Below are 27,804 nucleotides of genomic sequence, written 5' to 3' on the forward strand. Positions count from 1 at the left end.
TTAATGAAATGAGTTTTCAGTGATCTGAACTTTCAGCGATCTGGTGTGAGTGTTTTGAAATTAAGTGAAATGAGTTTTCATTGAATCAAATTAGACCGATATATATATATATATATATATATATATATATATATATATATATATATATATATATATAGATATATATATAGATAGATATATATAGATATATATATATATATAGATATATATATATATATAGATATATATATATATATATATATATATATATATATATATATATATATATATATATGTGTGTGTGTGTATATATATATATATATATATATATATATATATATATATGTGTGTGTGTGTGTGTGTATATATAAATAAACACACACACACATATATATATATATATATATATATATATATATATATATATATAAATAAAACACACCCACACTCTACACACACAACTAACAAGAATAAAATGTAAGCAGTTCCTCAAAAGTCCTAATCAACGACCAACTATATTTCGGCCAGCACTTTAAATCAAGCCATCGAAAAAACAAAAACACACATAAAGCTTTGATCCCACTACATGGCTAAGCAATATCTTATAAATAATGCCAGAAAAACCTTTGCCAGCTCATACCTACTCCAATCTCTCCTGTACATATCTACTACTATTACTAATCATAACAAAACTGAAAAAACATAAAATTAGAAACATGCTATAACAAATCAGCTAAAGTACTGCAAACCCTTCATACAAACCCCCATCAGTGTACTACCTTAAGAGAGCTAAACTAGCTAGAATTACACAATTACTTATCATATTCCCAAATAGTCAAGGCACATAAATCTATCTGTACATCAGAAAAATGCCCTGCACCCTAGAGCACATTTTAGTACTACTGCAGTAGAAGACACCTGCACTTAAGCAACAAAGCCCTCCTGTTTGCTGCTAAGTCCATTAACAGGGCAGGGGACTCCTTATATTCCAGTTACATCTCAAACTTATGGAATTATATGCCTCTTACACTCAAACTGACAGGTTAATATGTTTCAAAACTTGCTTAAACAGTACCTAACACAACCTGGCTTTGTACATGTTCCACCATCAGATAGTCTAATTTAACCTAACCTAACCTAGATAATCACAACCATTTCCTTCAAAACATCCTTGAAAAATCCTTTATGCATAGAATATTTCTATCACTCTCTTCTCCTCCCTCCTTACCATTTATTTGATATACCCTTCTTTACCATCCAACTCTTTTTTTCTCTTTCCTTTGCACTCCCTCTATCCAGTTTTTTCAATTTGACTAACTAACCTCCATGAGGATTACCTTTCCAGTACACTACAGTTTATCCTTTCTTATTCTGTATAACTATTTTTGTTTCAACAAATCTTTTAACTCCAAAGAATAGATTGCTTCTCCCCTTCCACCATTTAGTTTCATAGGTAAGTACTAGGCTATCAGCCCTGGGGCCTATATATGCCTAGCCAAAAAGGTTCCCCGACTTTCGCCACCCAAGAAAATTATTTTCCTGTGCTCCTGTCAAACAGTGCCACAGAAGTGATCCCCTAGGTGAATTTTCACAAATATAGTTAACAAATATTGTAAACTGGTTTTATTCCTGTTCATTTCCACCTCCCAAATCCTGTCTCTGCTTCATTTCCAAAGTACTCTTGATTCTTCTAGTCACCTCTTATGCTCCCTTCCTTCTCCCCAACATTTTCTGTTGAAACATTGGATAAGGTTTCACAGGTACAGTCTCTCTGTGGTCCTTATTAGAAAAACAAGCAGAATCTCCTTGTGTTTCACAGCATACTTCTTCCTGCTTAGCATGTACTTCATCAAAAAATGATTTTGTCCCTCCAGGGAAGAATACTTTGAAGACCAGCAGGGTACAGCAGTTTGAATCTCACACCTGCATCTCGACATAATGTGCTCTTCTGCCTGGTGTACAGTGAATAATCATTTTCCACAAACACTCTGCTGTCACCCAGTTTTAGTACTTTGTGCTTACACCACAGTTTTGTCAGAATCAACTCCTTCTGCTGGTAGGATTGCATCTTTACTATTAAAGGTCTAGATTGCTTTCTAATAGCCAGGTTTGGAACATACACACAATGTGCTCTTTCAACTAACAACTCCTGCTGTGGAATATCAGTTCAGTTGCTTATTTGTGCTTTCATAAAATTGATGCAATCTGTTCCTTCCTGATATAGCTGAAAATATAAAGTTTTCTCTACATGCTCTGTCCTCTAATTCTATTATTTTCTGAAACATCTCCTCCTGAGTAGTCACATATTCAGCCAGCCTTTTCTTCATATCGACCTCTGACTTTTGCAGCTTTATCACCTCATCTGAATGTCTGTTTAAACCGTCTTCATTTTTTCCAACCTTTTGTTGTTTGTGTTGATATTCTCCATCAGTGTTTCACTTATTTTAACCAGGTATGTGTACAGTTGTCTTATACCTTCCTGTAGGTTACTAGAATTCATAGCTGGAGACTGCATTGCTTTTTGCTGAATAGGTCCAGAACTTTCCCCAGTCATTGTTTCTTCCTCACTTTTTGTAGCAGATTTTTTCCAAGTCCTCTGTATTTCTTGTTTCCCGGCCCTCTAGACAGTGCATCTACTAGCCAGTTACTAAAATGTACCCATAAACACAAGTTTACTGCCCTTCTCTGCTGAATTTCTGTTTTCTCACTGGGAGAGCTAGAATTTAGCTGTTATTCAATGTGCAGCCATATTGGAAGTTCCAGGACATTTGTCTATAAAAAAATATTCCATACCTATCAGATACCATATCTGTATGTGTTCCTACAATTCAGCTATATAAACTGAATTAATATTATTTATTTATTTATTGCCATTTGTTAACCGGGTTTGTCCAACTGGGCTTGTGGCCCATTTTCAGTGGAGACCCGAGGAGAAAAGCTCCAGTAATACATTTTAAAACAAGTACAATTTTAAACAATATTAATATAATAGCAGTTATAGCAAAGCGATTCACATATGTTGGGTTATATGCATAAAGTTAAAGTTGCATTAAAAAGAAGGTAAGTAACAATTTTACATTGATATAGTTCAATAGGTCAACAATAAACATTTTTTGTTTGTATAAAATTGTGCAAATGCATAGTAGACACATTGGAGAGAGTGGTGTAATGAGGTACTAAGTATGGTCCTTTTGAGGGTACATAAAGAGAAGGAAGACTAGGTAGGGTCATGGCAAGGGCAGGTTCTGGAATTGAGAAAATAAGCTTTTAGTTAATTTTTAAAGTGTGAGGTGTGGAGATTGAACGTAAGTCAAGGGGAAGTTTGTTCCAAGCATGGGCAAGGGAGTGTTTGTAGAGTAGTTTGCCTATTGACCTTTTTGGGTGGTAGATATCAAGTAATTGTTGGTTAGAAGTACGGAGGGTCCGGGATGGGATGTAGATGGAGACTAAGGAAGATAGAGATGGACAGAAGGAGGGTTTATAAAGAATAGAGTGTAGCATATGAAATTGATAAGATAGCAGAAACTGGGGAAGTTCAAGCCATTGAAGTGAGTTTAAAGAAATGCAGTGGTGTGAGCTGTATGGGGAGTTAGTAATGAATCTGGCTATTTTATGGTAAGTCTGTTGCAGTTTGTTTAGAGTGGAGGCCTGGATATTGGTAAGAACTCGGGCGGCGTATAAGAGGAGGAGTTTTAAAGTCAGTGCTACATCTTCATGTAAGGATAGCAGGTGTTACTGTACTATCATGTGTATGCATAACCTGCTTTAACAATATGTTAAACAACTCTGTTTCTAAGTCATAGTTCTTGTAGATATTAATTTTCTGTGAAGCATTTCAGTACTGTATGCTATAAATGTATGTGAAGATATTGATTCTGAGGAGCTTTTCTCCACAGGCCTCCCCAGAAAATCAGCCTTCCCACTCAGTTGGACTTGACTGTCCACAAAACCAAAAAAAGAGGACTTCAGATGGCTTCACATTAATCAACAGCTTGACATCAGCTCTCCCAGTATGAAAACAGAAACTGAGAGAGAACAGTTAGTTATATTGTAAACTTGAGTAAAATTCAATAACTGGCTAGTAAGTACACTGCCTGGATGCCTGCAAAGAAGATACTAAGAGAGCCTGAAAGAAAATCAACTAGAAAAGGTAGAGAAAGTACTGACTGGTAGAATCCTGCAGCTGTTCAGCAAAAAAACAGTTCAAGTTCCAGCTTTGGTGCAGAACATGGCTTCTAGTACTCTAGAGGACAAAATAAGTCAAATGTGATCAGAGCTGAGTTAAATAAATAAAATACTGAATGAGTATATCAACTCAAATAACAACGGGCAGGAAAAATGAAAGATGCTCCTTTACAATGAAAAAAAAAATCACATGTCAGACTGAAGAAAAGGCTGGCTGAGTATGAGACTGCTCAAGAAGATGTTTCACAAAATGGTAGAGTTAGAGGACAGAGCATGTAGGGAAAATCTGAGATGTTCTGCTGTACCAAAGAAACTGGAAGGAACAGACTGTATTAATTTTATGGAAGTGCAGATAAGCAGTTGGACTAGTATTCCACAGCAGGAGTTGTTAACTGAAAGGGCACATTGTGTGTGTGCTCCAAACCTGGCCTTGAAAAAGCAGCCCAGACCTTTAATAGTAAAGACGCAATCCTACCAGTAAAAAAGAGTTGATTCAGACAAAACTTTGGCAAAAGGACAAAGTACTAAAAGCTGGAGAAAATAAGAGTGTTTTTTGAAAATGATTACTCACTGTACTCCAGACAGAATAGGAGTAAATTTTTTTCTTGCAATCAGGGAATGTCGAGAGGCAGGTGTGAGATTCAAGCTGCTGCATCAAGCTGCCTTCTGAGTATTTTTTACTTGAAGGATCAAAGTCATTTTTTGATGCAGGAAAAGCTAAGGAAAAAATGCAAAAATTTGGCCAACAAAAAGAGACATCTATGCAGAAGAGTACTCTGTTTCTCATTCTTCTGATAATAAAGCAGATGGAGAGACTTTACCAGTGAATCCTTTTCCACTGTTCCAAAAATGCTTGAGAGACAGAAAAGCGCAGGAGCTGACCAGAAGACTTGGGAGTACCTTGGAATTGAACTAGCATCTGGATTTGGATGGTTGAGATGAACGGGAAGAAAACCATTAGCATGGAAATTAGTGAATAAATGTGAGACTTCAAATCATTAATCACGTGTGAAATACGGCTGTATAAGAGAAAGTAGAAAGAATGTTCACTTTGTTAAACTTGTGAGGAACTGTAAAGTATTTGCCTCACTTCGTTATTAATGTCTGGATGGACTCTTAGAGGAGGGGAATAGGAAGAAAAAGTTGACTGTAAGTAGAACATTTTCTTTTCTGTGAAACTTTAACAATAAAAAAATACATATTTACAGTAAAGTATTTTTACTTGTTCTTGTATGTGATAAAGTAAATGGACCCTTTTTTCTCTTTCTTTTCTCTTTCCTTCTTTTGTGGTATTTAGAATTGTAGGAATTGCAGTGCAAAAAAAAGAAGAAAAGCTAGACAAAAGCATGTATAAATTAATAACCTGTCTTCTCTGGTTATTGAAGTGATGGATGGGGTAATAGTACACAGATTGTAATTTATGTAGAGCTGACATGTTTTCTCTTACTTTTGCATAGGTGAATTTCTGTATTAAGACCTTTGGCTTAATCTAATAACGCATTTTTATTAGAAACAAGTAAATATGGTCAATGTGCCTTATGATGGAACTTGCAATTACGAAGGCACTTCTGTGTGGACACTCAGACTTAGTGACAGGGAAGGTTTGCATTCTGCAGCTTAGTGAATTTCTGTGTTTTGTGAGTGGTGGAGTTATATTAGGTGATGGCTACAGAGTGGGTTTTGGAAAGCATGATCAGTATTTTACAGCCTCAACATAAGCTTATTTAGTGTAATCTTGTGGCATTATGGATGAGTTTGTGTTGCTTACTGACTACCTGTGTTGGGGAAAAGGTGCCTGGTTACTGTAACTAAGTATCTTGTTTATCCTGTGGTTACTGTGAATAAATACTTAAGTCTATCACTCACATCCCACTTTATTTCTAGATCTCTTACAGGTGTGAATGACCTGAGAGACATTTTTCCATGTGTTTTTATTTGCCTCAGTCACTTGATGTGATCAATTTATGTTGTCAGACTTATTTTTTTCTGAGGGTAAATTACAGTGGTGGTTTATTTTTGTCTCCTGATTTATTATATTTTTTTCCTTTTCTCTCTCTCCTTTTTTGAGGAGAGTTCCTTGTGTTAGGTGATTTCCATTTTGTTCCTTTGCTGCTTCCATTTTGTTTTGTTGAGCAACATGAACATTTTTGAAAACAGTATGGGAGGTCTTTTAACTGTTACTTAACAGTTCTGACTCCATTGTTCTCCAATTGTTCCTGTGCCTGTACTGCATCCTGGGTCCTTTAAAAGGTACTAGGAGAATTTTTAAATCTGGTGACATACCTTTCAGAAAGAGGTACTATACAAGTTGTTTTGTCAAAAGGTAGAACTGCTGAACTTGTCCACAGATGGAAAACGGTGGGAGACACATGATGTGATGTCTGTATTTGACCAAGATAGATTTAAAAGTCACTTTCTGACTAATAGGAGTCCTTCATCAAACATTAACATAGTCCCTCCAGTGGGTCCTAGGCCAGCCTCGGGACCCTTTTCCAGGTGCAGTCATGTCTGGTACACCTACCACGATACACAAGGTACATCCACACAAAGTTATAAAAACAAATATACTGATTAACTCATTCACTTCAATACAGCTCAGGAAGTTTGCCCTGTAACATCCAGTGGGCAGAGCCTTAGCCTTTTGACAGATTCAAATTATGCCCTCACATTTCAAACAAATGCTCATATCTCTGGAACCATAGAGATTATGAAAGAAGTATAAATGGCATATTCTTCAGCACAAACTATTTTTACAGCGGTAGTATTCTTTAGGTTCTATGTCTTAAACTGAATTTTATAAGTCCTAGTAAACACAGTAACTATTACATTTGTAATATTTTGTAAACAACTTAAAATATCTCAGCAACCACTCAAGTTTACACACACACTGTCAGCAGCATTTTATTCATCTAGCTGAGAGCTTTCATATGAGGCTAAGGAGTTTTATCTGTGTTACTTGGTTGCTGAGATATTTAGAAAAATGTAAAAAGTATATCTATATAAATATACAAACAGTTAATATGTATGTTGCTGCACTAGACAGAGGTCAAATATTAATGCAGTTGAGTTTGCTGTTGTGTAAGCTTTAAGATGAAATCTTTTAAAACCTTATACATAGCATGGTTTTAGAATTATTGATGCAAATCTGAACAAGCAATATTTCACGCCTAGAGGTGTCAGTAGGTGTCAAATGCAGATGCACCTGGAGGCGTCACTTAGATGTAATGAGTTAATAAAATAATAAATAACATAAAAGATCAAGTTCTTTATTAAAACATGCAATAATCTCTAGCGACTCTGCCACGGCCTTCCAAGGAAGGCAGAAGCTGATGCATTAGAGAGAAGGTAAGTTTTAATAAAGAACGTGACCTTGTATGTTTTGTTATTATAGCAGCACAAGATGTCTAAACTACCACAACTGGCTCCTCTTAGCCAGCCTAAGCAGTGTCTGTACCCTTATATTTTCTGAGATTGCGGAGCCCCTCACTCTGTAACACAGTTACCTTGGAGGGGAACCCCATTTCTGCCAGTTATGTCTATGATGTGATATTTTCAATCTCTACCCAAACTTTATCACTGTAGGCTAGAATGGAGACATTGGTTGGCCATTAAATGGAGTGCTTCATTGTAGGACTAAGCTATCGATTCACCATCATCAGTCTGGTACACCACCTACAGTACTACTACCTGTTGAACCTACCTGCTTTTCAGTCGCTTGACCACTCTACCTTCACTAGTGATTAAAATCATAGGATACTTAACTCCTTCACCTCAAGTAGCTTCATCCTGTTAACTGCAGAAAGTAGTCCACTCCGCAACTTGCTTCACCTTTGGCAGCAAACCTTTACATTGCATTTAAACCTCACTCTGTGATGCAGAGGGATAGAGCACTGACAGCTAACCCAGGTGATCAATGTTTGAGTAGCAGCCTTGGCACTGAAAGAGTCAGCAAGGAGCTGGGAGAAGTGAAGGATTGTGGCCTGCTTCCACTCTGGAGCCTAAAGAGCAGTGTAAACTCCCTGCTGGAGGCCGGAGGGACCACCACTCATCCTGCATCGAGGGGGGTGGTGTTGCCTGTAGGGAACACCCCTTGAGGAAGTAAGGGTATATCTTCCTCCATCAGCCCATTGATTGTCCCCTCCCTAACATCTTGCTGAATGCCCACACCATTAGGTTCAGTGAGAAAAATTAAATAAATGTTGAACCACCCTGATAGCTGCCTGCACGATGACCTGTCTTTTTGGCCGTCATCTAGTGAGGGAATGAATGGACTACTAGTTTGAGGGAGGGTCTGATGGTCAGCATGCAACAGATCTCTTACTTGAGGTTAAGAAAATATTAAACTTTGCAAAGCTCTCCAGACCATGGATGCAGTTTAATACGCTAGCTACAAAAATCCCAAGCAGGAGAGATGATGAGCCACAAATCCTTTACAGAGCCATACAGTCAGCATTAATGTACTTGACTTAACATAAGGGATGTGGACACACAACTGCCACTTATCAGATACTGGAACTAAATGCCATATAGCTACATCCCCAGGACTGCTTGTCTCCAGCATGTTGTGCAAAACATTCAGTCACAAAACACTTGTAGATGGTATTAGGCAGCTCCCTTCAATGTCATTGTAAAGACAAAGATTAAGAAAAAAACTCATCACATTTGTGTGTGTGTGTGTGTGTATACACTTGTGCAAACTAGAATAGTAAACTGAGTGCAAATCTGTGCACTTTAATTACGGTAATTCTAAAGTGAGTGACTGTGTAGATTAAGAATGTGTTTGCAGTTACGGAGAAGGAAATGGACCTGAGGGGGTCTGTATCACAGCAGAAATGATTCACTAGAAACAGTCTTAGAAAGCAGTGGCAAAAGCAACTAAAATGCTTCGGTACGTAATACAACTGGATAGTTTATAGGTGATGTATAATGTTTGGAACTACAATTATGTCAATATGATTTGTGATGTATAATGTTTGCAACTAAAGTTGTCAATAAAAAAGAGTGGAATAGAGGGCTGCTGAAATGAAGTCATAATTCAGAAAACAGAATTAAGAAGCTGTGGAAGTGAAGGCATAATTCTGAGAGTGGAGTGTAGAGGCTGCTGAACTGAAGTTATAATTCTGACAGTGGAATCTAGAGGCTGCTAAAGGGAAGGTATAATTCTGAGACTAGACTCTAGAGGCTGTTGAAATGTAGGCATAGTTCAAGTGCATTGGGCTTGGTTGTGCTTTATCTTGGTATTCTGTGCATGTTTAGAGACCACATGCAGATAAGAGTTACAAAAATGATAATGGATGTAGCAGATGTCATGTGCAGAGAGTCTACAATATTTTTTTATGAAGAAAGCATTTGGGAGCATGAATATACACAGGATAATGAAGAGAAGAGTAGAAAGAGAACAATTTAGCATTGAAGATTTGTCACAAAATGATGTATAGAGTATCGCTGTGAAGAAATAGTATTTCCCAGAGAGTGTGGTAACAAAAGGAAATACATTTCAAAAGAAGATTATACAGTATGTGATAACTGATATTGTTTAGTTTGCTATTTTGATGGAATACAAGTGAAAATTAAATTTAAGGTGTGGGGGCTGTAGCACCTGGAAGACAACTTGTTGCTCATTGTGGACCACTCTGCAGCTTAAAAACATTATGGTACCTAGTCTTACATCAAAGAAATGTATTTCATTTAATCCATGCTAGTGCAGCCTTATACGTTGTATGTTTAGTATACAAGGGTATGAGAGTTGCAGGAGGCATGTATTGTGGGGGAGGGGTTGACGCCCTAGCATACTAAATCTATTAACTCGGAGGATGTTCAAATCATTGAGTCTGCTGCTGGTCATGTCCAGAACAAACAGCATTGTTATCTTCATCTTCCCCATATCGTCTAACCATTTCTCTTTATTCAGAATCCTATACCCCACAAGATCAGTCTTCACTAGTACCCGAATAGTTTTATTTGTATCTTCCAGCTATATACATGATTTTGTGACACTGCTCACCCCCACCTTTATACTTCTAATATAAACCTTATGATAGCCATATATGTAATTGTCTGTGGACCTGCTTTACAGCCTACCTTTTAACTACAATATGAACATTTCCTGCCCTATGTATTTCCTTTCCCCACCTCCATTTCTTTGAATTTTTAAGCACTAATTGCATGATCTGCTATCTATTTGAAAACCCCTCTTCAAATGTTCCTTCACTCAGGACTATCGGTAATCTTACTTCCTTTAAAATATTCCTCAGGTTTCATCTCTCCTCACACTGGATATGCACCTGGATCCCAACAGACAACCCCAAAACCTGACTTCCCTCTGTCTGAATCCTTACTCTCCTCCACTCAATCACTAGTTTGTCTTCCCTTCTCTCTACCATACTAACTCCTTCTGCTGTCACTTTAGCCTGCATTTACCTTAGGCCTTCTGTCTCCTTCTTTTTATCCTTTAAGTTAATTTCTTCTAACTGCTAAAATTCTACTTTCATATTTGTACTTTTTCAATTCCTACATTTACACCATGATTGTAAACCATTCTTCACTTTATCAGATTTATTCCATGTTATTATCAAATCATTCTATGTGGTTATTATTTTATTTTAATGTACTACCACTGTTTTATTTACTCTGTATTGTGTGTCAAATTCCTATGTATGTAGTTAAATGCGGAGCTTTTCTCCCCGGGCCTCCACTGAAAATGGGCTCATTTTAGGCCCAGTGGACTTTCCCGATATACAAATGCAATAAATAAATAAATGTTCGGTGTTCAACATCTACTAATGCATAAGGATCTTTGATACTGTAATGGTTACCTCTGCTTTCATATGAATGTGATCTAATCAGCCAGTATATGTATAATTGTTAATGTATATTATCTAATGTCGGCTGATGTAAATTATTAAATGTCTCTTTAAAAATCTGTAGAATATTAAAAGCTTTCTCCCTGGGCCTCTGTTGAAAAGGGTGTTTTGACTAAACCCAGTCAGACAAACTTGGTAAAAGAAAGGCAAAACTAAGTAAATTAAATAAAGGTTATAATGCCACAGAGTGTAAGTAATAATTGGTTTGGTTAGAATACTTGAGTAGCCACTGTACCTCTGAAGTACTGTGATATTTCTGATTTGTGTTGTATTACGTATCTGGTCCAGAGTTGCTAATTTACCATATAAGTAGACTAGCTTGATCTCTTGGTACAATCGTATGAGTAGTAGTTCCTGTCCCAGTATGAAATCTGTTGGCCTGCTTTGGATGGGATGGGGGGGGGGGGTCACTACTTCGAGCAAAGCAGCATAGACTCCATAAGTAAGACTCCAGAGAAGTAAATATTGTGGGAAGAAATTTCCAGGGAATTGTTATGGCTAGGCTTGCATAGGCCTTAGGGCCGATAGCCTAGTACCAACCTATGAACCTGTAACAGAGTCCTGATGACATTAAAAGCAGTAGCAGAGTATGTGCAACATCTCAAATATTCCAGAGCATCCTGCAAGTTAGTACAAAATACTCAATTTATGCTGCTTAGAAGTTTGTGAGGAGTGATTCCATGTGAAGTTAAACCTTCCTTGTAAATGATACAACACTTGCAGAATCCATCAGCGCACAGCTGAAATCCAGCTTTAAATCGGGTATGATTTAATTTACTGTTTATGTACAAGAATTTATACTCCTGAGTTCAGTACAACTTATTGCAGTACATTTCAACACTATTCTAAACACTGAGATATGTGCATCTTTTGAGTCTAAACCTGCAGAAAATATATTTCGTAATTTAAAAGTGTTTTTTCTTTCCTCCAGCATTACAACCTGAAGAGTTCAGTGCTTACATATGTCTGCATATGTTTGCATTTTTCTGTGCATTAGTAGTATATCTACACCATACAGTGTTCTGTATGCCTGCGTCTTCTCAGTTTAATGATTGTTTATTCTGCACCAGTAAAATAACTTTGTATTCTCATATACACCTACATTTACATGAATTCTACTCAGAAATGTGCAGCTCTGCCAAGAAGTCTCCTGAGTAGAATGTTTTTCCTTTATGTAACTGACTGAAGGTGCAGTTTCTCTCTAAACATCTGGCTTTTCCCTGTCCAGGCAGCAGGTGTCTCTTATTTGTTTTTTGGTTCCTGTTTCTGACTCACCCATCCCCCTCCCCTTCCCCCTGAACTCCGCCTCCAGTCCTTGATTAAGTCTTTTACAGCAAGAGTTGCTACCTTTGCCAGATTCTTATCAATGGCTTCTCTGTTGGCCAGGAAGTGATGTCCGGACGTGAAAAATTCAGACTTGCAGCATCCCACACAGAGAAAACTTTGTCTTCTTTTACAGTTGAGATGGCGAATCAAGTTGTGGTCGGGGGAGGGTTAGCCTGTGGAAGCAAACTTGATTAGGTGCTTGCAGAATAAAAGAACAACACATTTCAGATAGAAGAAAATCCAGCTTCTGTATGAAAATATAAATAAATATGGTGACCTTCTACTCTAATGCATGTCTGCATCGCTAGATACGCCTTCTGAGCCCTGATGTGGAGGAATTTCTTCTTTCTGTGACCTACACAGTGAAGTCTGCAGTTCCAGGAAAAAAAAAAAAGGCAGGAACTAGCTGCAGAATTTTTATTGTTTGAAGAGAGAGAGAGAGAGAGAGAGAGGGAGAAAAAACACATTTCTTTTATCAGTTTTTTTCTTTTGAGAGGATGCTTGCTGTCAGTGTAAAGATGTGGAATGTTCCCTTTTTTAATGCCACCTTGGTAATGGAAATATGGAATGTTAATGCATAAACTCTGCAAAGTACATCCCATTGCAGTGCAATGGGGTAGGAAGGAGGAGCGTACTTCTGAGCACTTCGTTTTATGTCCTTTTTTCATTTCTGGAGGCTTGGGAATGAACCACCATTAGCCGTGATTTTTAAAGGCATCTTGGAAAACAGCTCGGTGAGTTCTAAAATGAAAGCAAGTCCTGAAACTTTTCAAGTGATTTTGCATGCGTGTATCTAGGTGGGGGTGGTGGGGGGTGGGGCTCTCATCAGTTCAGTGCCTGCATTTCAGTACTTTTATTTATTTTTGTTAATTTTGGCATTTATTAACCGGGTATGTTTGACTGAGCCTGAGCCCTTTTTCAGGGGAGGCCCAGGGAGAAAAAGCTCCAAACAGAACACTTATTGATACATGGAAATAGTAGTACATAATCTTCTTTCTAATACAGGCAAAAGTATAATGCAGAAGTAGCTATGTACACAGCTTAACTCACATTATTTGGTGATTATTTACTGTGTTTTAACATTTCTAAATTTGATTCATGTTAAGAATTAACCAGCTTTTCGTGATGAAAAAGTACATAATTCTGCTAGGAAGGTATGTTTTGGAAAACAGATGCAACCAACCTGTGAAGCTGATGTACTGATCTAACCAGTTAGACAGTGATCAAAAAGCATGTGTGTAATACACCTATTAACACCCAAGTTTGATCACTTATTTTAAATGCAAAACAGGAAAGCTGTAAAGTATTGTGTCATACGTACTGGCACTTCTTCCAGCATTGCTTAAATGTTTTAGAAGGTGCTGCTTTTTTGTTTCACATGGAAACAAGATCGTCATCTTATGAACATCCTGTGTGCTCCTGCTGTTAGAACATTAATTTAATAATCTCCAGCTGTGATAGTAGTCCTGTCCTTAGCAGCTTAGCTATGATTCATAAACCAAGACTTATGTCAGCTAGTTTCCCAGGGGGATAACCTGGACACTTGCCTCTTTTCATTTTTCATTATTTTTTTTTTAATTTACATAGCAAAACCTGCTAAGAACTTATTGTATGGGCATGACCTAGGACCACTGTCTAGATAAGTGGATCAGCCATATCTCGAGTGCAGACCACAGACATTTCCCCACTATGTGTTGTTGAGACTGCATAATATTGGAGTCCTTGGTGTCTGCATTTTACCTTTTCTCTGTTATGTGCTTTAGCACATCTCACCAACCAGAAGAAAGAGTGCCATTAAGAACTTCTGTAAAACAATTTGGAGCAAACATTAAGAGAAGCAAGCAAGAGGCAAAGATCTGAGGAACGAGAGAGTTCCTTTGCTTGTGTCCAGAGGCAATGGCTAATCTGCCTGCTGTGTCCTTTTTTTGCAGGACACTGGGAGAGCAAGACAGTAACGTAGTTTTAGGTTGTTTAGTATGTGGTAGTATATATTCAACGGTGGGAACAGTAGGTAAAAAGTGAAGCTCATAAGTAATGCGGTACAATGTCTTGACTGTTGCTTCAAGGTTCAGGAAATCATACTGTGGTTAGATAGTGTTTCACTGATGTCTCCTCTCAAGAAAAAAAAAAAACAAGGTTGCTTTAAAAGTCTGTTTTCCATTTGGCTCTTAAGCAGGAAGGGTAAACGTGATGCTGACAAGTGCAGGCATCTGACTGAACAACCAGTGTCTAGGTTTAAAAGTTGTTGGATAGTGGTGTGTACTCTAGAAGACCAGCTAGAGGAGAAGGAACTTAATGGATGTTAGGGCTGTATAAAGAGAATGGGGAGTCCTTCAGCCAGTGCCACGTTTTCTCTGGTGGGGAAGCGCACAAACTGTTGAGCTCTTGGAGGCAGAACAGTTCTGTTATGGGGGCCACGGCCCATACAAAACCAAAGTACAGTCTGTTGGCTAGGTTGTTGCTTGCTTATTCCAAGATACAGGTGAATAGAGTCCTTGTTAAAATAATAATAATAATAATCTACTCCTGCATCATGATGGACGCACAAGCAAATAGATGATTAGCTTGAAGTCAGCAGGGTAAAAGACCAAAAGAAAATCAAATTTCTAGCAGGAGGACATTGCAAATATGTAACCTGATCGTTGCACTGAGTTGGATGAAACATTACACTTGCAGCTCTGCCTGCAGTTTTGTAACCTTTCACAATTTGATGGTGTAAAAAGACTGAAAAATGTGTGTGGGGGTGAGTTTACAGAAATGATGCACCTGTAAAACAGTTGCCTAAGCGCAGTACACAGTTTGATTGGAAGAGTAGGAATAAAAGTAAACTGAATGGCACACTGAAACTAGAATACCGAATAATAGTTTATCAAAATAAATGTAATTTTTCACTCTACAAGACTTCATCACGGCAAAACATCTAGTTCTACTTGTACTTTTTTTTTTTTGTCCTCAGACTTCCCCAGATACGTGACAAAAACACATCACTTGATCACACAGGGAGATGCTACTTTGAATGATTTTTCGTTGTATACATGTGTGATGCATTTTCCTGATTATCTGTGCCTGAGGTATATAACATTAGATGAAACTTGGGATAATGCTTTTGGAAGATGTTAAAAGATTACAAACAAGGAGTGTAACAAATATTAAAGTTTATTATAGTTATTGGGATTCATGGGGAATATTGTCATCCTTAACTATAACAACCAATCGACCAACCAAAAACTTGTCCTCTATCTGTATTCTATTTTTTACATGTCTAATAAGACCCTTGTCATCTTCATAAGAGAGGTTGAAAAGTAGGTGGGGGGCAACAGAAATGGAGCATAGTTTTATCCAGAAGCCATGTAAAGACAGGATTAGAAGAGCTTAAATATATACATCATCAAAAAAGAAGAAAAAAAACGTCAAGGGGATATAGGGTAGAACCATTTAAGCATGTTAAGATTATAAATGAGCATCATATTTCAAAAGAAAAAACATTTTGAAAGACAGAAGGAAAGCATTTTAGGAATGGTGGGTGTATAATATATATATATATATATATATATATATATATATATATATATATTAATCAAAGTGGTGTTTTACTACTAGCCTTTCTTGAGTAGACTGTGGAGTAGTTAAAGATGTGTGGGACAATTAAGCTAGTTAAGAATTTTCGGAAAATACCAAGCTTTTAAGTACAAACAAATGCACATCATTCAGTTGCTGAGGATATGGACAGATGTTACTGGTTCTAGCAGCTTTTACATCCAAGAAAATTCAGTGTTTATTAAATCTGACTCTCAAACCCATGGTGGTGGTGGTGTGGTAGCGTTGTCGCCTCACAGTAAGACGCTGTCCAGTTTGATTCTTAGCTAGAGCGTCTTCTGCATGGAGACATGCGTGAATGGGCGTACCTTCGTTGAAGGTTGTGCGTCAGAGCTGGTAACTAGGTATGTAAAAATCAACTACCAATCATTAGCGGACCGGATTTCTGCTGTGGCGACACCTAACTGGGAAAAGCCGAAAGACACAGATTAAATCTGTCTCTCTGTTACTGAAACTTTATGAGAGGATGATTATATATGTTCTTTTTCACTGGAGTCCCAGTACAACCGATTTTCAGCATTTGAAAAATGTGTAGAGTCCACATTTGGTAAAATATTTTTTATGGACTAAAGCAGCTCAAAGGGTTAGAATTTGTGGGTTAGTTTACCCTCATTTTTAATCCTGGATCTACATTTGACATTAAAATCATCTGGTTTTTTTTAACCTAATAGCAAGTAACTATTTTCTAAAACTATTAGTACACAGTGGTATGTACAAATTAATTTTGCAAGCACCTTGTTACTAATTAGGAGGGAACTAAGGAGGAAAAAACATAAACTATTGGCCTGCAGCAATTGTCTTTAAATGGTTTGTGTGGAGGATCGTTTGTCTTAATTTGTTAGGTACTGCAAAAATCTCCCTGGCCAACTACAATGTTTAAGTGTGTTTGTAACTTGTAAGCATAGCAGAGCCCTGCCACAGACACACAGGCTCATGCGCCACATACATTTGGATTCAGGCCTCACTGTTGTTTTGGTCTATGGATACCCTTCCTTACTGCCAGTCATGGAAATGGCTTTGTGATCCCAATGGCTTTCTGACATCTCTCTGGGCTTGATGGGTGTTTGTATATGTGTGTGTGTGTGTGTGTGTGTGTTTTTATATATATATATATATATATGTGTGTGTATATATAAAATATGGTGCGGGGGTGTGGATGAAAAAGCAAGAGATAAGCAGGTGTAATTTAACGACTTTATCTTTGTTTCAGTGATAAACTAGTACAGTGTTGTGGTTGTACAGTGGGTGACCCAGGGGTTCCCACTACGTTCTTACATTTTATGTGCTGCTTGCAGATTTGCAAATCAAATGTGTACTAAATATATTGTCCTAATAGTGACGAGGTAATAATATTAGGTGCACTGACTTTCATCTGGATGTCTTTGGTTCCTTTGATTTGTCTGCGTCAGACACTAGTGCCTTAATGGGTGGCCGCGGTGGTGCAGCGGTTAGCGTTGGCGCCTCACATCAAGAGGTTATCCAGTTCGATCCTCGGCTGGGGAGCCTTCTGTGCGGAGTCTGAATGTTCTCCCTGTGGTCGCGTGGGTTTCCTCTGGGTTTTCCGGTTTCCTCCCACATCTCAAAGACATTCTGCAGGTGGATTGGACACTCTAAATTGGCCCTAGGTGTGAGTGTGTGCCTTCTGTGGAAGGTTGGGCGCCGGGCTGGCAACTCGACACTGTAAAACTCCACTGCCAATCATGAGCAGACAGGTAATCTGCTGTGGTGACCCCTAACCGGGGAAAAGCTGAAAGAAGAAGAAGTGATGAGGTAATAATCTTGTATGACTAAGTGGTTGTTATGAACATGGTGTTATATACCATTTTCAGATGTTGTGTCTTTTGGCTTTTCCCGGTTAGAGGTCGCCACAGCAGAACTCTGGTCCGCTAATGATTGGCAGTAGATTTTTACGTGCCGAGTTGCCAGCTCTGATGCACAACCTTCAACGAAGGTGCGCCCATTCACACATGTCTCCACACAGAAGACGCTCTAGGTGAGAATCGAAGAGGACAACGTCTTGCTGTGAGGCGACAACGCTACCGCAGCACCACCAATGCAGTATTGTGTACCATTTTCAGATAAATCTCTAAAATGGAGTTTAGATAAATTTTGTCCTTTAAATAGAGATAAACTACGGTTACCAGTGCAAGATGAAGTTGCAGGGCTAGCAGTGTGTTGGATGGTAAAAGAGATGTTAACAGTAAATAAATAAATATTTAAATAACAAGTGAAGTACAAGTTTACTTGCATGAAAGACTTCCAGTAAATAGCTATCACAGAAATTTTGTAAAATAAGGGAATGTTTAGCAGCAGTGTAACATGGCAGACAGTACTGCAGGAAAATTCATCTGTACAAATCTGTATATTTCTAGTGATTGACTAGGCCCCCTTATTTGCATTCTATAGTGTCTGGTAAGAATTTATTCTAGGTAAAGTTAATTATAGCCTTACTTTTGTTCTGCTCTGCTAGTTGTTACACTTACAGCTCATCAGTCTTTACAAGCACATTTTTTTTCTTGGTATGATGCCCTACATCAGCATATCTACAGTCTTGTCAAATGTCTTTCTTGCAGTTTAACATGCATCTATATTGTGGTGCTCAGTCAGCAGTGATTTTTTGCTTTTGCTTTTGCGACTGTGGATTTTAGTATATGGTTAGGGGTGTGAGAGTATACATAGAAACTTGCTTCTTGTAAAAAAAAAAAAAATTCTGTTTGTTTGTATAGTTTTGAGCTACACTTGTCTATATTCAAAAATGAATGTAGCATGACTTGTAAAATGAGTCAACAAAACATATGGAAAGCCCACACTTCATCCCCAGGGGTGGTCTCCTCTTAATGTAATCAGTGTGTGCGGCTCAAGAGGTACTACACTAGCATTTTGTGCTGGAAGAACAGAAAGCTGTGGGCTCTGTTCCCATACCGGGTACTTTGATTAATTTTTCCAGAACTAAATTGAAGTGCATCAAAGTCAAGTTTAAGTAAACGTTATTGTCATTCAGACCATAAGTAAGTGCATCGCTGAACAAAATTACATTTCTTTAATCTCATGTGCAAACATAGCACACAAACAATATGCATAACTACACAACAACAGACTCCAAGCCAACCAAAGGCATTGAAGCTGCAATAACTGTGCTCTGCCCATCCCAGTGGCAGTATTGGATATTAGGCACTAATCATTTAAAAGCATTTCTATCCAAAGAAATTACTTGTGTGCGTTTCACATGAATAGACAGAGCCGTCCATGGTCACATGAATATGCAGTCTTCCATGTTCATTTTACTGTGCTCAAATAACAGTAAGTATTTTACAGAGGCAGACTGTACCCCCAGTCACCACCTGTTGACTAGATACAGCTGAGAAGGTTTAATGTGAATGCATGAAAGGTTCTCCCCATTGTAATTGAAAAAAGAAAGCTTCTTTTTGTAGACCTAACAATTACAGCTGTGGCTGTGCCCGGGAACAGTAGTTTACAGCAACGACTTTGTGTCTTTGTGTTCACTAGACAGGTGGTGCCATTTTAAGAATGTTTTAAATTTAAAATTAATATTGACAGGTTGCCCAAAGTCTGATCCTGCTGCAAGAAATTAAAATTCTAGCATAGCTTGCATTTGATAACATATAATGTAGAGAATTGCTTCCTTACTGATTTTTTTGTGTGATACTACAAGTTTCTCATTTGTTGACCAGATGGGAACTTGAGCACCACCACTCTTGGAGTATGTGAGAATGAGAAAATGGGTAAAAACATGAATACATGTTGCCATTAAACTCAAACTCCACCATCAGAAATTCCACGGTTAAAAATAAAACAACAGCTATGTTGTAAAAAAAAAAAAAAAAAAAAAAGTTTTGTCATATCTGGGAAGGAGACAGTGATTCTGTGTTGCATATTTTAAAGATAGCTTCATCTTTAATTAGAAATTCTTTTTCAGGCAAAATTATTAAAAAAAAATTTAAAATTAAAAATGGCTTGTTTCTCTATTCAGCTTCCTCATTGCCTGTATTGGAGTTGGATGAAATCCCACAATAATTTCTGTCTCTGGCTGTTTCATCTTTGTGTGTTAAGATTTTTTCAACCAAACCCATGTATCAATGCATTATAGCCTTCCTACTTAACTGTATTCATAAACTTTTGAGTTTCTGGTGGTTTACATCTGTTTTTACTAGGTACAGTTGTTTATTTATAGTTGCCGTCTGTCCCTTCCTGTAGGGCATCATACCCTTGTGAGTTTTTAGGAGTTCACAGAATAGTATGAGTAAAGAAAAAAAAACTGAAACCAGTGGCAGAAAAAGAGAGAGAGTTAAATGTGAGTTCCAGCAACTAATACAATATATATATATATATATATATATATATATATATATATATATTTTTTTTTTTTTTTTAACAACACAACCCAGATTAATTGTAATGTGTGCATGAACATTTTTTGTTACTCATGAAGCTTTTCTCCCCGGCCCTGTGCTGAAAAAGAACCTGTGTCCAGTTGGACTTTCCCAGTAAACAAATGTTAAATAAATAAGTAAATACTCCACAGAATCTCAAAGTAAGGTAAGCAGTGATTCTGTGTTGTCATTCTAAGCACATTTTTTGTGCATTAGAAGAAAGGACATGGTAGTCTTATATTTTAAGACTACAGGGTACACTGCAGAAAAGACAAAGCTTGGCCAAAAAAATCTAAATTGGCACAGTATCTGCCACCCCTTCGATTATTTTTGATTAGAACAAAGTCAAAATTGGGAATAAATGAGTTCTGTAATATTCCATTGTCCCTGCAGCACTGCATCAATGTAAGACAGAAATATATGTGATCTTTTAATATCTTTGTACATCATAAACTCAGGACAGGACTGTGCAATATGTATCGCTGTCTCTCTCTCTCTCTCATATATATCTATATATATATATATATATATATATATATATATATATATATATATATATATATATATATATATATAAATACACCCACACACACAGGATATAAAAAGTTGACACACCCCTGTTAAAATGCCAGATTTTTGTGATGTATAAAAAAATGGGACCACAATAAATCATTTCAAAACTTTTCCCACCTTTAATGTGATCTACAACCTGTACAGTTCAGGTGAAAAACAAACAGTTGTGTTAGGGGAAAAACATATAAAAAACGTACAATAAGCTGGTTGCTTAATTGTTCAATGCACACCCTTAAACTAATACTTTGTTGAAGCACCTTTTGATTTAATTACAGCATTCAGTCTTCTTGGGTAGGAGTCTATCAGCATGGCACATCTTGACTTAGCAATATTTGCCCACCCTTCCTTGCAAAAGCGCTTCATTGCAGATTGCAAAGGCATCTCTTGTGCATAGCCCTCTTCAGGTCACCCCACAGATTTTCTATTGGATTTAGGTCTGGGCCATTCCAAACTTAATTTTCTTGTGGTGAAGCCATTCTTTTCTTGATTTGGATGTATGATTTGGGTCATTGTCATGGTGAAAGTTGAAATTCCTCTTCATGTTCAGCCTTCTAGCAGATGCCTGAAGGTTTTGGGCCAAAAGTGACTGGTATTTGGAATTGTTCATAATTCCCTCCACCTTGACTAAAGCCCCAGTTCCAGCTGAAGAAAAGCAGCCCCAAAGCATGATACTGCCACCACAATGTTTCACTGTTGGGATGGTGTTCTTTTGGTGATGCGAAGTGTTGTTTTTGTGTCAAACGTACCTTTTGGAATTTTGGCCAAAAATTCAACCTTTGTCTCATTAGACCATAACACATTTTCCCCACATGCTTTTGGGAGACGTGATTTATTGTTTTGCAAATTTTAGCCAGGCCTGGATGTTTTTCTGTGTAAGAAAAGTCTTCTGTCTTACAACCCTACCCCATAGCCCAGACATATGGAGTATACGGGAGATTGTCACATGTAGTACACAACCAGTACTTGCCAGAAATTCTTGCAGGTCCTTCGGTGTTGCTATAGGTCTCTTGGCAGCCTCCCTGACCAGTTTTCGTCTTGTCTTTTCATCAGTTTTGGAGGGACATCCAGTTCTTTGCAATGTCACCGTTGTCCCATATTTTCTCCACTTTTTGATTTGTCTTCAGTGTGTTCCATGCTGTGGAAATGTTTTTGTACCCTTCTCCTGACTGATACCTTTCAACAATGAGATCCCTTTGATGCTTTGTAAGTTCTCTGCAAACCATGGCTTTTGCTGTAGCAAGCAACTGAGTAAATGTCCTAAAACTTTATTTGGGGTTAATCAGAGTCTCTTTAATTCATGGCAGGTGTGTACCCAAGAAGACTGAAATCAAAAGGTGCGTCAACAAAGTATTAGTTCAAGGGTGTGCACACTTATGCAATGCAACCAGCTTATTGTACATTTTTTATTTTTTATATTTTCCCCCTAACAGATTTGTTTGTTTTTCAATTGAGTTGTACAGGTTATAGGTCACATTAAAGGTGGGAAAAGTTTTGAAATGATTTATTGTGATCTCATTTTTTTTATATCACAAAAACCTGGCATTTTAATAGGGATGTGTAAATGTTTTATATCCACTGTATATGTAGGTGTGTGTGTGTGTGTGTGTGTGTGTGTGTGTGTGTGTGTGTGTGTGTGTGTGTGTATGTATGTGTGTGTATATATATATATATATATATATATATATATATATATATGTGTGTGTGTGTGTATACACACACACACACATATATATAAAAAGAATAGACTACTTGCCTTCCTTGAATATACCAACAGACTGCAGCAAAAATTGAAAGTCTGACAATATAATTAGAAGTAAATAAATAAGAAAATTCTCCAAATTAGCAAAAATTTGCCAGTAGTGTTTCCCCCTTAATATTTCTTAAAATATTCAGGATCTATTTCAGCTAGATTCCTTGGATAAAACTATACATTGCAACATCAAGCCACTAACATGTCTCCTTTTCAATCTCCCATCATTTTTCTTCATCCTGCACTTCTAAAAATGACAAAATAGTAAAGTGCACTTTTTATTTCCCTTTCTGAAAACAGTTCTGCAAAGTCAAATGACCTTGCTTTTTCTAATTGGCTCTGTCGTACATTACAAAGCCACTCACAAACACCAGCACTGCGGTGTACAGGGGTAAAGCCCTGACTACATCTCAGGTGATCTGGATTCAGTTAATAGCTTGGGCGTCTGAAGTTCTGGCAGTGCTGTCCTGAGAGGGAGAGATTGTGATGATGGTCTCTCTTAACTCTGACAGAGGCTGATAGGTGAAGGGTCTTCTGGGCTGGAAGAAGTGAGCGAGCCTGGAAGCGTGGGGTGGCAATGCTTTCTAGACCACCTATTATTGCCACTAAGCCTTCAGGGATGTCATTACACAGTAGAAAGGTGGTGGGACCATAACCAACAAACCAAGCTGTTTTGAACAGCAGTGGTGGCAGTCTGGTGTACCCTGCTTCCTTCCATGCACTGTAGCAACCTTAGGCAGGAGCTCAAACCTGTGGTTGGGGGGATATAAAAAAAATACTAGATTGGTTATAGGAATCACGAATCAAGGGGAGGGGAGATTCAGTAGGAAAGCCACACTGCTAACACATCAGACACACTCAGTCACAGTTTGTGTGTAATAATTAAAAAAAAAAAAAAGTGACACACACACACAGTTTCTGCTTTACTACATAGCATTTGTTATCCGTTTTCCAAAAACACAAAACTCCCAAGTATCTAGGAGACTTGTAGCATAATGTTTTTTTAAGTAAATGTCATGGAAAACAGTTCTGGAACACTGGGTTATTTCCTCCTATAACTATGTAAATTTGTCTTCCTCACATATGGTTTCAGACTTGTCAACTGAACTATGTTCACACTTTAGACTGTAATATACCTAGTGCTAAAAGCAGAAAATGTTTTTCTCATTAGTGTTACATTTGTGGGCTTCAAAAACATTTTTGTGGTCCACAGGATCAATTCAGTGGCCCCTTTCCTGCAGATTACTGACCCATTCATTCCTCCATCTGGGTGCGAGCCCTCTGGCCAGCTTATTCCCCAGTGAAAGAATGGGCTGCAGATGTTTTGTAGACCTTAGCCATTTGGGGGATGGCTGTCCTATGCTGACCCGTGCAGCAGCACCCTTGCTAGCTGTAGTATAGCTGCTGTGGAAAATTTGCACGTGTTTCTGCATGTGTAACTTCCCATCCAAGAGGTCCACCTGTTGTAATGTGGGCACACACCACCTGTTGTAATGTGGGCACACACACACACACACACACACACACACACACACACACACACTGCAGCATTTCTGCAGGTGTCGGCAAAGCAGCAAGCTATGTTGCCTCCCTTTCCTGGAATGGATGAGTCCATGTTGTTAATCAAACACTGGTCATCTGGGGTGCAGTAAGGGATATATCCCTTTGCATTATGGGATAAGTATACTAAAAATTGGTGCTTAAGATTCGTAGGTTTAAATAGGAATTGTGTGATCTGTTGATCTTCTAGAAGTTTGGATTAATACCATTTGTCTGTCTCTCTACTTTTTTTTGGTCCCCCTCCAACCTCATCTGTAGTGACCTTGTGCTCCATGTTATCTCTGGGTCTGCCTACCATGCTTCTCTCACCCCAACTTACTCCAGCATTGCTGGTGCTGGTCGTGGAGCCTAAAGGCATCCTCGGGGCTTGCTTCATCTGTCCTTACTTCTGGATTTTTAAAACAATTTTTAATGCCCTGCCCACTTCCCTTTCCCTGCCCCACACTCACTGATTGTGTCTGAGTGCAACTCCCTTCTTAAGATCGCAGCTCTCCTTAGGGGAGCATATCAGTTTGCGCCCTCCTACCTAGGATGGGGAAGCCCTTTTCTGCTGCTCTGTCAGTCAGCTAGGAGTGGCTCCCATTTGTTTTATTTCTTATCTGTAAAATGATCCAGCGAGTTCTTAAAAGCAGAAAGAGATGCATTACTTAGCCAGGGAATTAATCCATCTTTCTTGTTCTTTATCTTTTGTTTTAGTAACAAGTTCGCTGTGCAGGTGTTTAGCCACATGGGCTTATCTGTGCAAAGCAAACATTTCTGAAAGAACTAGGTCCAATAGTACCTTAATTACCAGGTACAGATCATATCTCGGCAACCTGTATGACTGTGAATACTTTCAGAGCTTCATAACCTATCTGTTTAGCTTACATTTTGTGGCCCCACTATTTTGTGTGTGAGAACGTTTGAACGCAGCTTTTTAGGAACATTTTGACAAGTACAGAAAGTTGCATTGTACTGTGCAATTGGCTGAACCGGTGTGATTTATAGTGCTAAATTAAATTTTCTTCATTGCTGTTTTAGTATTATATGGACTGTCCCAAAAGAACAGCCTAAAATCGCTTTAAAGTGTTGTTTATATGATGTATGAATACCTGGGTGGATGGGAGGAAGGGGTTGAAAGAAAATGAAAAAAAGAAAGGGATTATAAGGAGACAACATGCGTATGGACAAGAGTTTGTGGTGATTTCTTGGGGAGACTTTAAGTTGTTGTAAAAGGGCAGATGAACTACAAATCAAAGCATAACAGAAGCAGGGTATGCTTCTTTTTAATGCTTGCAAAATAATGAAAGAATGATTGCTGGGGAAAAAAAGTAGTGACAGATTTTCAGTTAGCAGTTTTGACAAAAATGAGTATCAAATGTATAGAGAAACGAGAAGAAAAATATGAAAAGGTTGTTGAAAATGCTGAGTACTTACGGCGTGTTTATATGGAAGAACAGATGCAGAGAGTATGATAAACAACGAGTGCTAATGAGAGTAGTCAAGAAAGTAAGACGTCTCTGTCAAAAAGAACACTGGGGGTTAAAAGCTGTAAAATAGAACACTGGGTATAAATATGTAGTATGTATATAATTTAGTTTATAATGTGATTTTAAGTTTACTTGTGTATATAAAGCAGTAAAGTATCTCTACTTTTTTGATTACCTGCTATAGGATGCTTAAACTCCACTTAAACTTATAGTAACTCAGGCAGATGGAACCATGTTTTAATATCCTTGCAGAAGTAAGGTTAATTGTATACCGTTTCACTATTAAATATTAACATCTCCCCACCGTACAAGTGACCTTTTACAGGGCAGACCTGCGTGCCCTGTCTGGTTAAGTAACTTGCTCAGAATCCCACAGTTTGCTGGAATCCTAATGTAAGTTAATGCTGATTGCTTTTGTTTGGTCCATAAGTACTTTGTGAATTGCTAGACCTTAATTTACGGCAGCAGCAGTTATTTGTATAATGAATGGTATTATTTTTAAAAAGCAGCATCTTCCCTTCATAAATTTGTGTTGTGTCTTTGCAGATGGTTCAACGGTTCATACGTGATTACTAAGCAAACAACTCTAAAGGGCCTTTTTTACTCTTAGCCTTGCTTCCCAAATATATCGGACAGGTTCTGATTATAGGTTCATAGATTAGTACTAGGTTAACTGCCCTTACGAGCCATTGTAAGCCTAGCCAATTATCCCTTGTGAGACTCAAACCCTGCACCTTGTGTTTGTAAGGCAAACACCTTTACCATTAGGCCACCCTCCCAATCCAGTGATGCCACTTGTTTTATAGGGAGTGTAACTTGGGAAAGAGTGGTAAAGCATTTACAAGCTTCCTCTTTCTGATAGGGACATAGTTAGCAGACCAGGGGTTTATTTACTGTTTCCTGTCCACTCATCTAAGTTGTACCCGAGTTAAATGCACGGAGAAACTCTGCTTCGCATAGACAAGAAGCTTGTTTCAGAGAAGGTGTAGTCTCTTAAGACATATAACTATTTTTCAGGCATGTCTTACTTATGTTACAAATGAGGTTTAGGTCCATATGTTGGGTGTCTCTGATGCTATCCATTTAGTGGATGTGCATCAATTTCATAAGTGCTAGATCAGAGGATGCTTTGTAGGCCAGACATCGCCTCTGTGCAGTCTGTGGGAGACAGGGTATAAGAACAGGGTTTTGAGGCATTCTGCATAGGACATATTGCCTATACAATATATCCTTTTTGTGAGGCACCACACAAACAAAAGAAAATATGTTCCACCACAAAGATAAAGCAGATAATACTTAAAAAAAAAGTGAACCAGAAAAAACAATAATAAACTGGCTCCACGACACTCGAAAAAACAGCATGATGCATTTGTTTGCTAGTTAATAAAGCTTGTTCAGGCAAATGGTCTGACTGTTAAGAACACTTAATTTAAATACAGAATTAAGAATCATGTGACAGCATATCTTAAAATAAAAGACGTATGCAAAAATACATAATACTTAAAACCATCAAAGTGATTATTTAAATAAACATTTAATAAAACTACAGTATAAAAAAGGGGTTAGATTATAAAATATTCATTTAATTCTGTTTCGTTTTTCCCTCAAAATTGGTTTGATAGCTATGCTTTCATTGAGACCTGGGAATAAATGTGCTTTAAACAGTATAATCCATTTATTTTCAAGAACCTCTGTTTGATTTCTTAAATCACCCCTTCATACCTCTCAACCTCTTAGAGCACGAAATCTGGACAAAGCCATAAACAAAAGTGGGACAAAGGCCCAAAAATAGGGACAATTTTTAAATATTGCTCTTACAAACTTAGAAAGTTGATAGAATAACAGGTTTTGCATTAGCATGAATTTTCTGAAGGGTATGAAGTCCGAAATTCAAAAATCTGTCATTATTTTCTAACTTTAATTTTTAATGACTTGCCACTAATTTGCCAGAAAACCACAAATTTATGAAAACAGACCAAAAATATGTACATTCTGCGAAAATCTGTATGGTTGAGAGATGTACCCCCGCTAATGTGTTCTTGTGTTGTTTGCAGTATTAAAAATGGAATTCATGTGATGTATTGGTTTCCTTAATATGTCTATAAAGAACA

General features: G+C 37.8%; 1 protein-coding gene across 1 annotated transcript in view; it reads left to right on the forward strand.

Moving 5' to 3' along the window:
• Positions 1-12,374: 12,374 nt before the first annotated feature.
• SIPA1L1 (signal induced proliferation associated 1 like 1) overlaps positions 12,375-27,804 on the forward strand; it is a 2,148,853-nt gene continuing 2,133,423 nt past the window's right edge. The window contains exon 1 of the mRNA XM_044073855.1: positions 12,375-13,087. The gene's annotated coding sequence lies outside the window, so the exon portion shown is untranslated. The remainder of the gene's footprint in view (positions 13,088-27,804) is intronic.

This window comes from Protopterus annectens, chromosome 6.part0 (assembly GCF_019279795.1).
Source record: "Protopterus annectens isolate FY-2018-M chromosome 6.part0, PAN1.0, whole genome shotgun sequence".
In the NCBI taxonomy this organism is placed as follows: domain Eukaryota; kingdom Metazoa; phylum Chordata; order Ceratodontiformes; family Protopteridae; genus Protopterus; species Protopterus annectens.